The sequence below is a fragment of the Tursiops truncatus genome, chromosome 4, assembly GCF_011762595.2.
Source record: "Tursiops truncatus isolate mTurTru1 chromosome 4, mTurTru1.mat.Y, whole genome shotgun sequence".
In the NCBI taxonomy this organism is placed as follows: Eukaryota; Metazoa; Chordata; class Mammalia; order Artiodactyla; family Delphinidae; genus Tursiops; species Tursiops truncatus.
In genome coordinates this window covers 117,177,390-117,190,993 of record NC_047037.1, presented here as the reverse complement: position 1 = coordinate 117,190,993, position 13,604 = coordinate 117,177,390, and the positions used below count along the sequence as shown (strand labels likewise).

Here is a 13,604-nt window from a genome sequence, read left to right as displayed (position 1 = left end):
GAAAATGACTATACTAGCCCAAAGCAATCTACAGATTCAATGCAATCCCTTTCAAACTACCAATGGCATTTTTTACAGAACTAGAACAAAAAATTTCACAATTTGTATAGAAACACAAAAGACCCTGAATACCCAAAGCAACCTTGAGAAAGGAAAACAGAGCCAGAGGAATCAGGCTCCCGGACTTCAGACTATACTACAAAGCTACAGTAATCAAGACAGTATGGTACTGGCACAGAAACAGAAATATAGATCAATGGAACAGGATAGAAAGCCCAGAGATAAACCCATGCAAGTATGGTCACCTTATTTTTGATAAAGGAGGCAATAATATACAATGGAGAAAAGACAGCCTCTTCAATAACTGATGCTGGGAAAACTGGACAACTACATGTAAAAGTATGAAATTAGAACACTCCCTAACACCATACACAAAAATAAACTCAAAAAGGATTAAAAACCTAAATGTAATGCCAGACACTATAAAACTCTCAGAGGAAAACATAGGAAGGACACTCTATGATATAAATCACAGCAAGATCCTTTTTGACCCACCTCCTAGAGTAATGGAAATAAAAACAAAAGTAAACAAATGGGACCTAATGAAACTTAAAAGTTTTTGCACAGCAAAGGAAACCATAGACAAGATGAAAAGACAACCCTCAGAATGGTAGAAAATATTTGCAAACGTTTCAACTGACAAAGTATTAATCTCCAAAATTTATTTGCAGCTCATGCAGCTCCATATCATAAAAACAAAAAACCCAATCCAAAAAAGGGCAGAAAACCTAAATAGACATTTCTCCAAAGAAGATATACAGATTGCCAACAAACACATGAAAGAATGCTCAACATCACTAATCATTAGAGAAATGCAAATCAAAACTACAATGAGGTATCACTTCACACCTGTGAGAACGGCCATCATCAAAAATCTACAAACAATAAATGCTGGAGAGGGTGTGGAGAAAAGGGTACCCTCTTGCACTGTCAGTGGGAATGTAAATTGATATAGTCACTATGGAGAACAGTATGGAGGTTCCTTAAAAAACTAAAAATAGAACTACCATACAACCCAGCAATCACACTACGGGGCATATACCCTGAGAAAACCATAATTCAAATAGTCATGTATCACAATGTTCACTGCAGCACTATTTACAATGGCCAGGACATGGAAGCAACCTAAGTGTCCATCGACAGATGAATGGATAAAGAAGATGTGGCACATATATACAATGGATTATTACTCAGCCATAAAAGGAAACGAAATTGAGTTATTTGTAGTGAGGTGGATGGACCTAGAGTCTGTCATACAGCATGAAGTAAGTCAGAAAGAGAAAAACAAATACCGTATGCTAACACATATATATGGAATGTAAATAAATCGTTCTGAAGAACCTAGGGGAGGACAGGAATAAAGACACAGGTGTAGAGAATGGACTTGAGGACACAGGGAGGGGGAAGGATAAGCTGGGACGAAGTGAGAGTGACATGGACTTATGTATACTACCAAATGTAAAATAGATAGCTAGTGGGAAGCAGCCACATAGCACAGGGAGGTCAGCTCAGTGCTTTGTGACCACCTAGAGGGGTGGGATAAGGAGGGTGGGAGGGAGACACAAGAGGGAGGAGATATGGGGTATATGTATATGTATAGCTGATTCACTTTGTTATAAAGCAGAAACTAACACACCAATGTAAAGCAATTAGACTCCAATAAAGATGTTGAAAAAAAAAAAACAACACCCAGTGAAACTGAACTGGAAGCCAATGCCTAGATCAATAGACAGTATTTAAGTACATACTAGCCAAGAGGTAATCAATCAACAAATCAGCATTAAAAAAGATAATTTTCCAACATTGGATGATATTCCAGTGAACTGGCTCCTTCAAAAAGCCTTAAAATTATATGGAAAAATCAGAAAACCTAAAATGTTTAAAACTGGTATGAAATATAACCTATATAAAGCTGGCTTTGAAGGAATCGTGGCTGGTAGTGCTTGACAATATATGGGAACTGTTAAAGGAATTTATAACAGCGGTTCTTGAACAGAACTGTGAAGAGGACAGAATTGTTCATTGCTTTATCTGCCCAGAACCACAGCTCCCACCGGGAAATATCCATCCTCCTTTTACAGCCCTCTGGCTGCAGCAACAGCAGCCAAATTAAAATATAACCCAAGGGATCAGACCCAACTTGGGCAAATGAAAGCATCCTCCCTATGGCTATAACTTTTTCCACTTTGAATAACTTTCAAATGTCTCCTATACAGATTTTTAGTCCCTGTCTTCTTCTCTGACTCTTAACTTATCCCCTATCTTTCTCCCATTTACTTACTGATTTCTAGCCATCCTGGCTGACTAATAGTATCAGCTCATTGCTTTCGTACCTTTCATCTTCTCCTCCTGGAATGATCTTCCTTGATTTTTTGATGGTTGGTTTCTTCTTGTCATTTGAGTCTCTACTCAAAAGTCATCTCAGAGAAGTATCCTCTGATGTTGAACTCCATCCCGTCACTCGCTGTATATATTACCTTGTTTTAACTTAGCACCATTGACATATATTTATTTAATATATGTACTTGCCTCAGATATTTATAATTTTAATGTATTTATTGCCTGTCTCTCCTCACTATGAACCAAAGACAGTAAGCCAGTGAGAGGCGAGGGGTGGGTAGATGGTAGGGGGAGGAGCCAGGGAGGGAGCAAGTAGGGGTTGATGGGATAGGGTGATGCAGTGAGAGTAGAGGTGGGTGGAAACCAAGTTTGGACAGTGTTTACGGCCTGGTTTCTGATGTTCTTGAGGCCCAGCTTCATTCCTGTCTTTGGTTCTATGAAACCCCTCAGGCTCCTTTCTATGATTTCTACTTTTTTATAAACTATAAGTTGGAGTTCAATCCTTTGCAATCAGTAAAAGTAGCTCATAACAACATTACAACATTGTGCTTAAGAACGTAAAATCAGGTACAAAATTAGAGTCCGAATCAAGATTCTGTTGTTTATTATCTGTATTGTGGAGGACCAATTTCTTAATCTCTCCAAATTTTATCTCCCTTTATCTAAAAAATGAAGGATAATAATAGAGCCTACCTGACATGGGCATTGGAAAGATTAAGTGTGATTACATATGCAAATTTCTTAAGCACAACGCCTGATATATAGTAAGTTCCCAATTAAAGAAGAAATTACAGCTTGCCTCAAGGGTGAAAGTGTGCTTTGAATTGGTATTTCACACCTACCCTCACTGGTGTGAAATACTTACATTCCCATTTATTTTAGACTTTTTTCTAAATTATTTTTATGATTAAATATATTTAGAGTTGGCCTTCTTTACTTTCCTCTATGATACTCATTTCATCTTTGACATATCAGTTTCTATTAGATGTCCCAGGTTGGGCATTTGTGAATGAAAAAAATACTTGGTGCTAAGAAATTGGAGAAATGATGATATAGACTGATCCTCTTCAAGTGTAAGTTCACAAGTGCTAGGTATCCCAGTCTATGTAAAGTTCACAGAATGAGATCCTAGAAGACAAACAGTGGAAATGTGTCACTCTTTATGCTCGCTAATGGTTCTTGTTGTCTGTTATAGGACATGGGCTGTTACAATAAGAAAAGTGAGTTGTAAATGAGTATGAGATCGGGAAGGACCTGGACTAGATCCACCTTTGTGAATGAGGCTTGAGATACCACTTTGCTGCTCTCATGGTACAGGCCTGTGTCCTAATGTCCAGTCTACAAAGATCTTGTAAGTCAGCTCTGCCATCACCACATCAATAAACAGGATGAGCCACAACAATTGGGAGTGGGGGTAAGGGACAGTGTTTGTGGGGAAGAGGCTGTCCCAAGGCCAGTAATGCTGAAATCCAAGGAGTGATGATAGGAAAAGAAAATGCAGTAGAGAGTAAAATGCAGGTCTCTAGTAATTATTGATATTTCTCAAAGATGTATCATATCTGCTAAAAGTAAAAAAATTAAAAAGAGGTATTTTATAAAAATTACATAAAATGAAGCAAAAGTATATAAATAAAGAAGTTTCAAAAACCCTCCACAAAATTTAATGATATTGATAAAAAATGTTGACTTTTTTTAATATGTCCCTTTATCTGAGCTGAAACTGGAATCCATATTCTGCTAAGTAGCAGAACTAGAACTTTAATGGGCTTGCAATTCCCAAGCGGCATTTAGGAAGAAATCCTGGGGAGGGGGAAATACATTACTGAGAGACTGAGCATTTTCTAACATAGCAGATCAAAGTAGATTTAAAGAGATTGAGCACTTTGTTTTACTGACAAATTTTGGATGTTTATTTGAGAGAAAGATTAGATTATGGGTGCTATATTTTCTCTTTACATCCAAATTGTTGTGTGTATGGAATTTTGTGACTCTTCTAGTCCAGCGATAACCAGGTGAAAATATAATGGAAAAAATTCTGATTCAAATTTGCACAAAAATATACAGTTGTAAGAAATACACTTAGAATGTATTTATGGGTCCTATAAGAAAACTTGAATATATGGAGCAACATACTGTTGTTATATGACCAATATTATAAATTAGTCATTAAATCATCTATATATGGTAAGGTAAATGGAAGTATTGATGGATTATTGGGTATTATTTTAATACTCTGTGAAAATTATATTTGCTAGTATTTCATCAAGAAAATTACAACTACCTTCTTGAACAAGATTACCCTCTACATTTTTTTTCATTTCCTATTTTTGTATTCTCTTTCTCATTTCTAATTTATTATTTTTTCTCTTTACTCTTTGCATAAAATTAAATGGATTTTTCCTTAGAAAAATAGATTTAGTTCTAATTCAGTTGTTGATTTTACATTTCTCTAATTCAATTATATTTGTGTTGCTTCTGTTCCTAACCTTTTTCTCTTTGGTTTATTGCAGTCTACTTAAGTTCTTTAGGTAAATATTTGATTCATTTACATTTATTTTTAATATAGAAAGGCTAAAGCTTATGAATCTGTCACTTAGAACAGCTTTGGTAATACACCTCTGTTGAAACATTGTGCTATAATGTTAGTAGATCTCTAATGTCTACAGCTACGATTTTATTTTTCAATTTGTCCCAACAGTTACTTAGGCAAATGGTGTGTTTATTTAATGTTGTTTTTGTTTTATTGTTTGTTTTTTGTATTTGGGAGGGTAGTTTTATCCTTTAGCACTGTATAATTGTGACCATATGTTATTTCTTCAATTTCTCTTCTTTATCATTTATTTGTTCTTGAATAATACTGACCTATTTTGGTAAATAAAGCACAAATGCTTGAAAAAAATAGTGTAGTTTCTGTTTGTAGGGTAGAGGTATTTATAGATATCAGTTATTAACTTTCCCTTTTATTTCCTTAATTTTAGTTATTTAAATGATGCAATTTGGGACTTCCCTGGCAGTCCAGTGGTTAAGACTTCCCCTTCCAATGCAAGGGGTGCGTGTTCAATCCCTGGTCAGGGAGCTAAGATTCCACATGCCTCGCCACCAAAAGACCAAAACAAAAAACAGAAAAAAACATTGTAACAAATTCAATAAAGACTTTAAAATGGTCCACATCAAAAAAATCTTTAAAAAAAAATAAATGATGCAATTCGTCTGTAGTGATTTGGTAGTTACACATCATGTTTATATTTTACATTATTTTATATTTCCCTTAAAATGCCCACATACATTCTTTATACCTTATACTTGTGTCATTATCAAAGCCAAGAATGAAGCAAAATAGTTGGCTACTCCCTGCTAAGATGAAAATCTTGCTACATGTTCCCTTTTATAATCCTCCCACTCTTCCTTCCACTCCCATGTCCACATTTATCTTTCTAATTTTTGTCAATATAATCTATATTTTAATACCAACTCGTTGTTGTTTAATTTGAAAAAACATTTAAGTACTTTATTCTGCCAATGGTTTTCATATTTTCACTCAGTTTTCTGAAAAGCATATTACCAACAATTGTATAATCTTACCTTTATATTCCTTCATTGCTATATTCTTATCCCTGCACAACGACTGGAACATCATGTGCTCTCAGGAATTCTGTTTAAGGAACTAACACAGTAGAACAGGAGAGAGAAGATAAGAACCCAACCAAGTAAAATTTAAACCCACATAATAAACATTGCTTCTGTAAGTGCATGTTACCAGAAACATGTTACCACCAAGATTATGGTAATTCCATAGAGTGGATTCCACCTTGATAACCCCATCTCTGCCATGGTCAAAAACACAGGCAACACACAAATCCATACAAATGGGATGAACACTTTACTATTTCCCCTGTGCTCAGACCCTTGGAATGTGAGGTGCCTACACTAACTTCATTGTCATTAGCCCTTTTAATGGATTCACCTGTAAGTAAACATTGGTCTCAAACTTGGCTACACATTGTAATAACATGGGGAGATTCTTAAAAGATCTTAATGACCTAGCTACTCACCAGATCAATTAAATCCAAATCACTTTGGTTGAGACCCAGGTGTCAGTATTTTCTAAAGCTTCTCATGTGACTACAGAATGCAACCAAGAATAAGAATATAGGAGACTTAATGGAATCTGAACACTCAGTCCAGTTTTGCCTGTGGATATAACACAACCCAAGTTTTTTGGACACTTAAAAGTGATACTGGGGGGCTTCCCTGGTGGCGCAGTGGTTGAGAGTCCCCCTGCTGATGCAGGGGACACAGGTTCGTGCCCTGGTCCAGGAAGATCCCACATGCCACGGAGCGGCTGGGCCTGTGAGCCATGGCCGCTGAGCCTGCGCGTCCGGAGCCTGTGCTCCGCAACGGGAGAGGCCACAACAGTGAGAGTCCCGCGTACCGGAAAAAAAAAAAAAAAAAGTGATACTGGGAGACAGAACTTTGTTCTGGAATAGGATAATCACATCAAAATGATAAAAAAAAAAAAAAAACCCACTTGTATCATTGCAATAATAACTGTTACATCATTTTTAACATGCAGATGAATGGAGAGTCCAGCTGCATTTTGGGGTAAGAGGGGAGACAACAAAAGGGTTCCTCAGAGTTGATCAGACAGCTCAGTTAAAGCCAACATGGAAAAACAGACTATAACCCACTTTTTAAAAATTAAGAGTTTTGTTTCAAAATTTGGTTTGGGCTCTATTCCACAAAACAAACAAACAAACAAAAAAAAACAACGAAGTTACTGCCCTGACATTGAGGTCCTACAATCTTTTCCTTTATTTTTAGGCAGATTACCACATAGATGTTTCCTAATTTTATAAAGCTCAGATATTTGAGCTCAGAATATGGACCAGATTATTTTATTTTGAAGGCTGCCTGAGTAGCGTCAAGGACATAGTCCCTCTGGAAATGTCTTTTGAACATTATTACCATAACTAATATAATGCTTGACTTGAGATAAGAAACAGAAAAAACAAACAAATAGAAACAAAATCCATGCAAACTTTTGGTGGTATTTTATATACACATCTTCCTAAACACATTGTTAGGTAATATTTTAGCAGAACTGTTCAAGCTATAGTTAGCACTACTTTACAAGGGAAAGAGCCAATTAGCTGTTTTATATATGATGACAATTTTTATTTTATTGTTACTTTTTTAAATTTAAAATTTGTTTGACAGCATCAATCAATTTATTTGTTATTTTTTCTTCCAGCTTCATTGAGGTATAATTGACAAATAAAACTGTAAATATGTAAAGTGTACAATGTGATGATTTGATATACATATACCTTGAGAAATTATAACTATCAGGTTAATTAACACATTTATCACCTCATATACTTACCAGTTTTTTTGTGTGTAATGAGAACAGTTAAGATCTACACTCTTAGTAAATCAAGTATATGACACAGTATTATTAACTATAGTCACCATGCTGTACATTAGAATTGATCAATTTAATAGTTAACATACTCCAATATCTTAGGAAAGTGAAAACATCTACAGATAAGAGTGAGTTAAATTAGCTTCATGGAGCTATAACTTCTCATTATTTTTGGTCTATTCACTGCTAGGTAATATCTATTCATGTTTTTGATCGTGTCATTGTTTAGAAATATGTTGTTAGCGCTTCCCTGGTGGCACAGTGGTTGAGAATCCACCTATCAAAGCAGGGGACACAGGTTCGAGCCCTGGTCTGGGAAGATCCCACATGCCATGGAGCAACTAAGCCTGAGCTCCACAACTACTGAGCCTGCGCTCTAGAGCCCACGAGACACAAGTACGGAAGCCCACGAGCCACAACTACTGAAGCCTGCGCGCCTAGAGCCCGTGCTCTGCAACCAAAGAAGCCACTGTAATGAGAAGCCTGCACACCACAACGAAGAGTAGCCCCCACTCACTGAAACTAAAAAGAAAGCCTGCACGCAGCAATGAAGACCCAATGCAGCCAAAAATAAATAAATATATAAATTTATTTTAAAAATATGCCCAATGCACTTGTCAGACAGCAGCCTTAATTATATTTTAAGAATGTTTTCTTTGTAATAGAGTCTGTATTTCCCAAGATATACAGCTTGATTGAAAAATATTGAGCAGAGTATAAGATCCTTGGACTCTCATCTTACTGAAAAATAATCAAGAAGATAATGTGAATTAAATGCCTTCTATAGTGATTTTCATATAGTCCAGTGGTTCTCAAATGGGACCCCTGGACGAGCAGCATCGGCATCCTTGGGAATTTTAGAAATGCAAATTCTCAGACTCCACCCAGCCAAACTGAATCAGAAACTCTGAGGACGGGGCAAAGTCTGTTTTAACACTCCTTCTCTGTGATTCTGTTACACTCTAAAGTTTGAGGATCTCTAAAACAGTAGAAGTGTAAAAAAAAAAAAAAGGCAATAGAATAAACAAAATAACAAAAGCTATATCTCCTCTACCACCTTTTCGTTTTATCTTGTTTAGAAAATAATTTGTATTAAAGTATAGTATTTGCCCAAGATATTTGTTTTTATCTCCAGGAGAATTAATCGGGGTACCTATCATTCTATTATATTTTTCCATTACATGTCAAAGATTCATGACTGGTTTTCAACATCTCTTAATGTACATTAATTCCTTAAATTTGCTTTCAAAAATTCTTTCAAGCAGCAGAGTGTTAGGTTTCACATGTGCTTACTTCCCTCACTGAGATAATGTTGCTGTAATGATCTCACTTATATGTTGCATAATTAGATCTAATATCTCTCTAATGAGATACACCATGTTATTTGGAACCAGATGTCTACCATGGATAGCAAAGGACACTTACACTAAAATTTCCAAGACATTCAAGAATAATATAAGTAGTCATTTCATACAAATTATTTTTTCCTCCTTTCTTTGAGAATTTAGTTGTTTCTAGATGGATATTAACATTCAGAATAATTCAAAAGACTAAGGGAGTCACCTGGCTTTGGCATAAAACATAGTGTATAACAATTATTTGCTGGAAGAATGAAGACTGGCTTTCAGTTATTAAAAAAGAAAAGTTTACTGAGAACATAGAGCACATTGCTCTAACATCCTTGCATTTGTGCATTTACAGTATATGTTAAATTTTATGATATTATAGTTTAAGAAAGAATTTTTTCATATGAAGAATATATCTATTAAGAAAGAGCTACATGTTGGCTTAAGAATGTGGTAGTCATTTTTTCAGTACCTGCTTATGTATGTTCAATAAATATGAGATGGAAATAAGTACATTATCTCTATGGAGCTTGCTTAATTGGTTATTCACTCATATTAAAATACCTATGGGCGGGCTTCCCTGGTGGTGCAGTGGTTGAGAGTCCTCCTGCTGATGCAGGGGACACGGGTTCGTGCCCAGGTCCAGGATGATCCCACATGCTGCGGAGCGGCTGGGCCCGTGAGCCATGGCCGCTGAGCCTGTGCATCCGGAGCCTGTTCTCCGCAACGGGAGAGGCCACAACAGTGAGAGGTCCGCGTACCGCAAAAAAACAAAACAAAACAAAAAACCTATGGACATATTTAACATACAAAAATGAATACACAGAAGACATATGTAGATACACAAAGTAAACTGCATGGAGGCGTAGCTACTAATATATGTTCAATGGTATTTTCATCTCTCTGCTGAAGGTAAAAAGGTAACTATATAAACTGTATTTTCTTTTTAATGAAACCAGAGCATGCAGCGTCTTAGGAACGTGTGGTGAATTAACGGCTAAGACGACCTCACCTTCCTACAGCCTTCTGAGTCTCTACAGAAGAGGAAATTAAGGGAGACAAACTGAACTGTGATGCTCTGGGACTCCCTTGATTCTGCCTGTCACCGTTTTAAGCTGGCTCAAAGCCTCAGGGGAGTCTGGCTGTTCCAGCCTTCCTCAGCCAGCCAGAAGGTAACGGCCCACTGCTTTTATTCATTACCCTGAAAGTAATGCACTAAATTTAACAAGTAACACGCTCAGCGGGAATTTATTGGGCCTTTTGCAGCATGATTGCAAGGTAGGATATGGATATGGATTCCAATTACTGTTGACACCCAGATAAGAACAAAGCCTGTATATAATTATTAGTCAAAGTTGATATTTTAGGAAAATGACAATAATAAAGAAAGAAAGAAACAAACAAACAAACATTTCTATATTATTTGAAGTAAATGTTCCCGGGTGAAGGAACTCTTCCTGGTTACACAATAGGAGCATTTCAATTAAAGGGAATAGCAATAATAAAATAGCAACATAGAGGCAAAGTGGTCCTATAAAGCAACAATTTTCACATGAAAATAGCTGTGTGGAGCATATGTACAGTAGAGAGAAGGCTAACAAATTCCAAACATAGACTCCTGTGTACTATGTAAACAAATGGTCAACTTTAAATAAGGATTTAATATTTTAAGGAGAAAAAATAATCCATTTAATATTATTCCAGATGGTAACTATAGATCTATTAAAATGTGGCAGGAGTGATTGTAAAAAGATATGGTGTTACACTTTCATGTCTATAACACTGGAGTTACCTGATGATGAAAATTCAATATTGTTGGCATATAGATATTTATGATGTCAAAGTCTTTGGGCTGCAATAAGAAGATGGGAGAAGCTAGAATTTTTACTCACTTTGGGCAAGGGCTTCTTGTTATTATTTTTTATTTTATTTATAAAGGCTATGGGAACATGGTAAATGTAAAGGCATAGGAGAAAGAGAACCTGATTTTATTTTACCACACTGCATGTAAATGAAATATGTTGAAAAATATAAGGCACATGAAAACAAAGGGAGCATCACTTTCTCTGTTATTAACCCAAATGACCAACTTAAATTATTGAAATAAGAGGCAACATGCATTGCTGTTAAAGGCTTGAACCCTCACATTACACAGAATCATATCCTAGCTTTAATAATTACTAGCACTCTGACCTTGAGCCACTAATTTAATCTCTTTTAGGCTGTGTGCCCAAGTGTAAAATAGGAATGATTATAGTAACTACTTGTGTTGTTATATTGACAATACTGTATTATATACTTCAAAGTTGCTAAGAAACTAGATCTTTTTTTTTTTTTTTTTTTAAGAAACTAGATCTTAAATGTTCTCACCACAAAAAAGAAATGCTGATCATGGGACACATTGGAGGTGTTAGCTAATGCTATGGTGGAAAGCATATAGCAATATATAAATGTACTAAATCAACATGTTGTACACCTTAAACTTACATTTACGATGTTATATGTTAATTATATCTCAATAAAAATAATCTGGTAAATTATTTAATATAGCTCTAATCACAAAGTAAACACTCAATAAATATCAGCAAATTTTGTTATTTTGCATTATTTTAATCAACTCAGCATCAAGAATCATTAAACCAGGAAACAAATACCATCATAATCTTTCTTTTACACCTGGATATGCTTCAATAAAAATCTGAGCTCAAATATTTAGATGGGAAGAAGGGATATTTTATTTCTCTCCTGATTAGTTTAGAGTTAAGGATCATAATTTCATGGCAAAGCCTTATCATGTAACTGTGAAGTTAAGTGCATTTCTGATACTCAGCATGCTAAGATGTGACATTGGTCTAATGAGAGCTGTCTTTGAGGGCAGATGGTAAAATCGGAGGAAACATACGTGTATGTATATGTCCATGATCTATAGATGGACCCTTGTATTTAATTATCACTGCAGTGAGATCTTGGTAGATCTCATCATATCCCCATTACTTAGCAAATGAAATGAAGGATGAAACACATCAATTGGTCTTTTCAAACATGTTAACTGGTCTTTTAAATAACAAGAGCCTCACTCACCGTAGATCAAAGTGACCATAAGTCAGTGTTCATTCTACTATAGTAACCTCCCTTGGTAGGTGAGAAGATAAAGGTGGATCACTGATAAACTGTATTTGTGTGAGTGTGTGTGAATGTGTGTGTGTGTGTGTGTGTGTATGAAAAAAGCATGTGCTCTTGGTAGTTAGTGCAGAGTTTGGGTTAAACAGAGAGCAGGTAATGAAAATCATCTATGTTAAGCCATGGTTTTCTCTGACTTTCCTAAGAATGTCATGGAACTTACCTATTTAAGGCCTTAAATAATTGAAATATTGAGATAAAATTATCTACAGAAGTGTAAAGAGGGACTTCTACCTCAATGTCATCTACTGATGCTTCAGGGGAATCAGTGTTCATAAGGCCCATAATGCCAAAGAAAGCAGTTAAGTAACATGAATTCCATCAACCTTCAGGGAATCCCAGCATAACAATGGAATGATTACTTAAACTGAACAATTTAACCAAAATTACGAATCAAAGAGTATTATAGTATACATATGAGTCTTAATATGTTTACCATCGAATTCTATCACTACCCCAGAACAGTTTTTATTCTACAATATAGAGGATCCACATGAAAAAACTATTCATATAACTTAAAATAGAGACCAAGACTTCTCAATCAGAGAAACATGAATAATATAATATGACTTTAAAAAATATTAAGATGAAATAAAATATTTTAAGTAACTCATGAGTTACTTAAATGAGTTACTTAAATGTTTACATTGAAGGAAATTCATTCATTCATTCATTCACTCATTTATTCGACAATGTTACATTAACGCCCTCTCTTGGCCAGTTCTATGCTAACTCTGAGGATACAGCACTGAATCAGACAGTGCCACTTCCCTTATAGTAATGGAGAAAGATATGAAATAATCATATAGTTACAATTTTAATGAGGATGTTGACTGCAGTGGAAGTCTATATTAGGATTTAAATCTGCTCTTGGACAGTGGGTCATAAGGGTATCATTGGAAAATAACTTCACATGCGTTAATGCACTCAATCCTACACCAACCCAATGAAATCAGTACTACTACAGTCATCCCATTCACAAATGAACAGAGGAAAGAAAGGTACTAAATATCTTAAATCATAGAGTCAGTAAGGGTTTGGTGCAAAATACAAACACAGACCATCTGGTCTTAGATTCTGCTCTTAACTACTATACGATAGAATTTCATGTGCATTTGTGAAGGGATGATGAAAACACACTCCAGAGAGAAAGAAATGCATATAGGATGAACCACAGCAGCACTGTTCAACAGAAATGTGAGCCACATACATACGATAATTTTCTAGCAGCCATGTTAACAAAAAGTAAAAAGAGG

The 13,604-nt window shown here is 35.6% G+C and overlaps 1 long non-coding RNA gene across 2 annotated transcripts in view; it reads right to left on the bottom strand.

The window, feature by feature from the left end:
• LOC109547828 (uncharacterized) overlaps positions 1-13,604 on the bottom strand; it is a 54,890-nt gene that overhangs the window by 11,016 nt on the left and 30,270 nt on the right. For both annotated transcript variants that reach the window (XR_012331572.1, XR_012331571.1), the window contains exon 4: positions 5,983-6,064. This is a non-coding gene — a long non-coding RNA (uncharacterized lncRNA). The remainder of the gene's footprint in view (positions 1-5,982; positions 6,065-13,604) is intronic.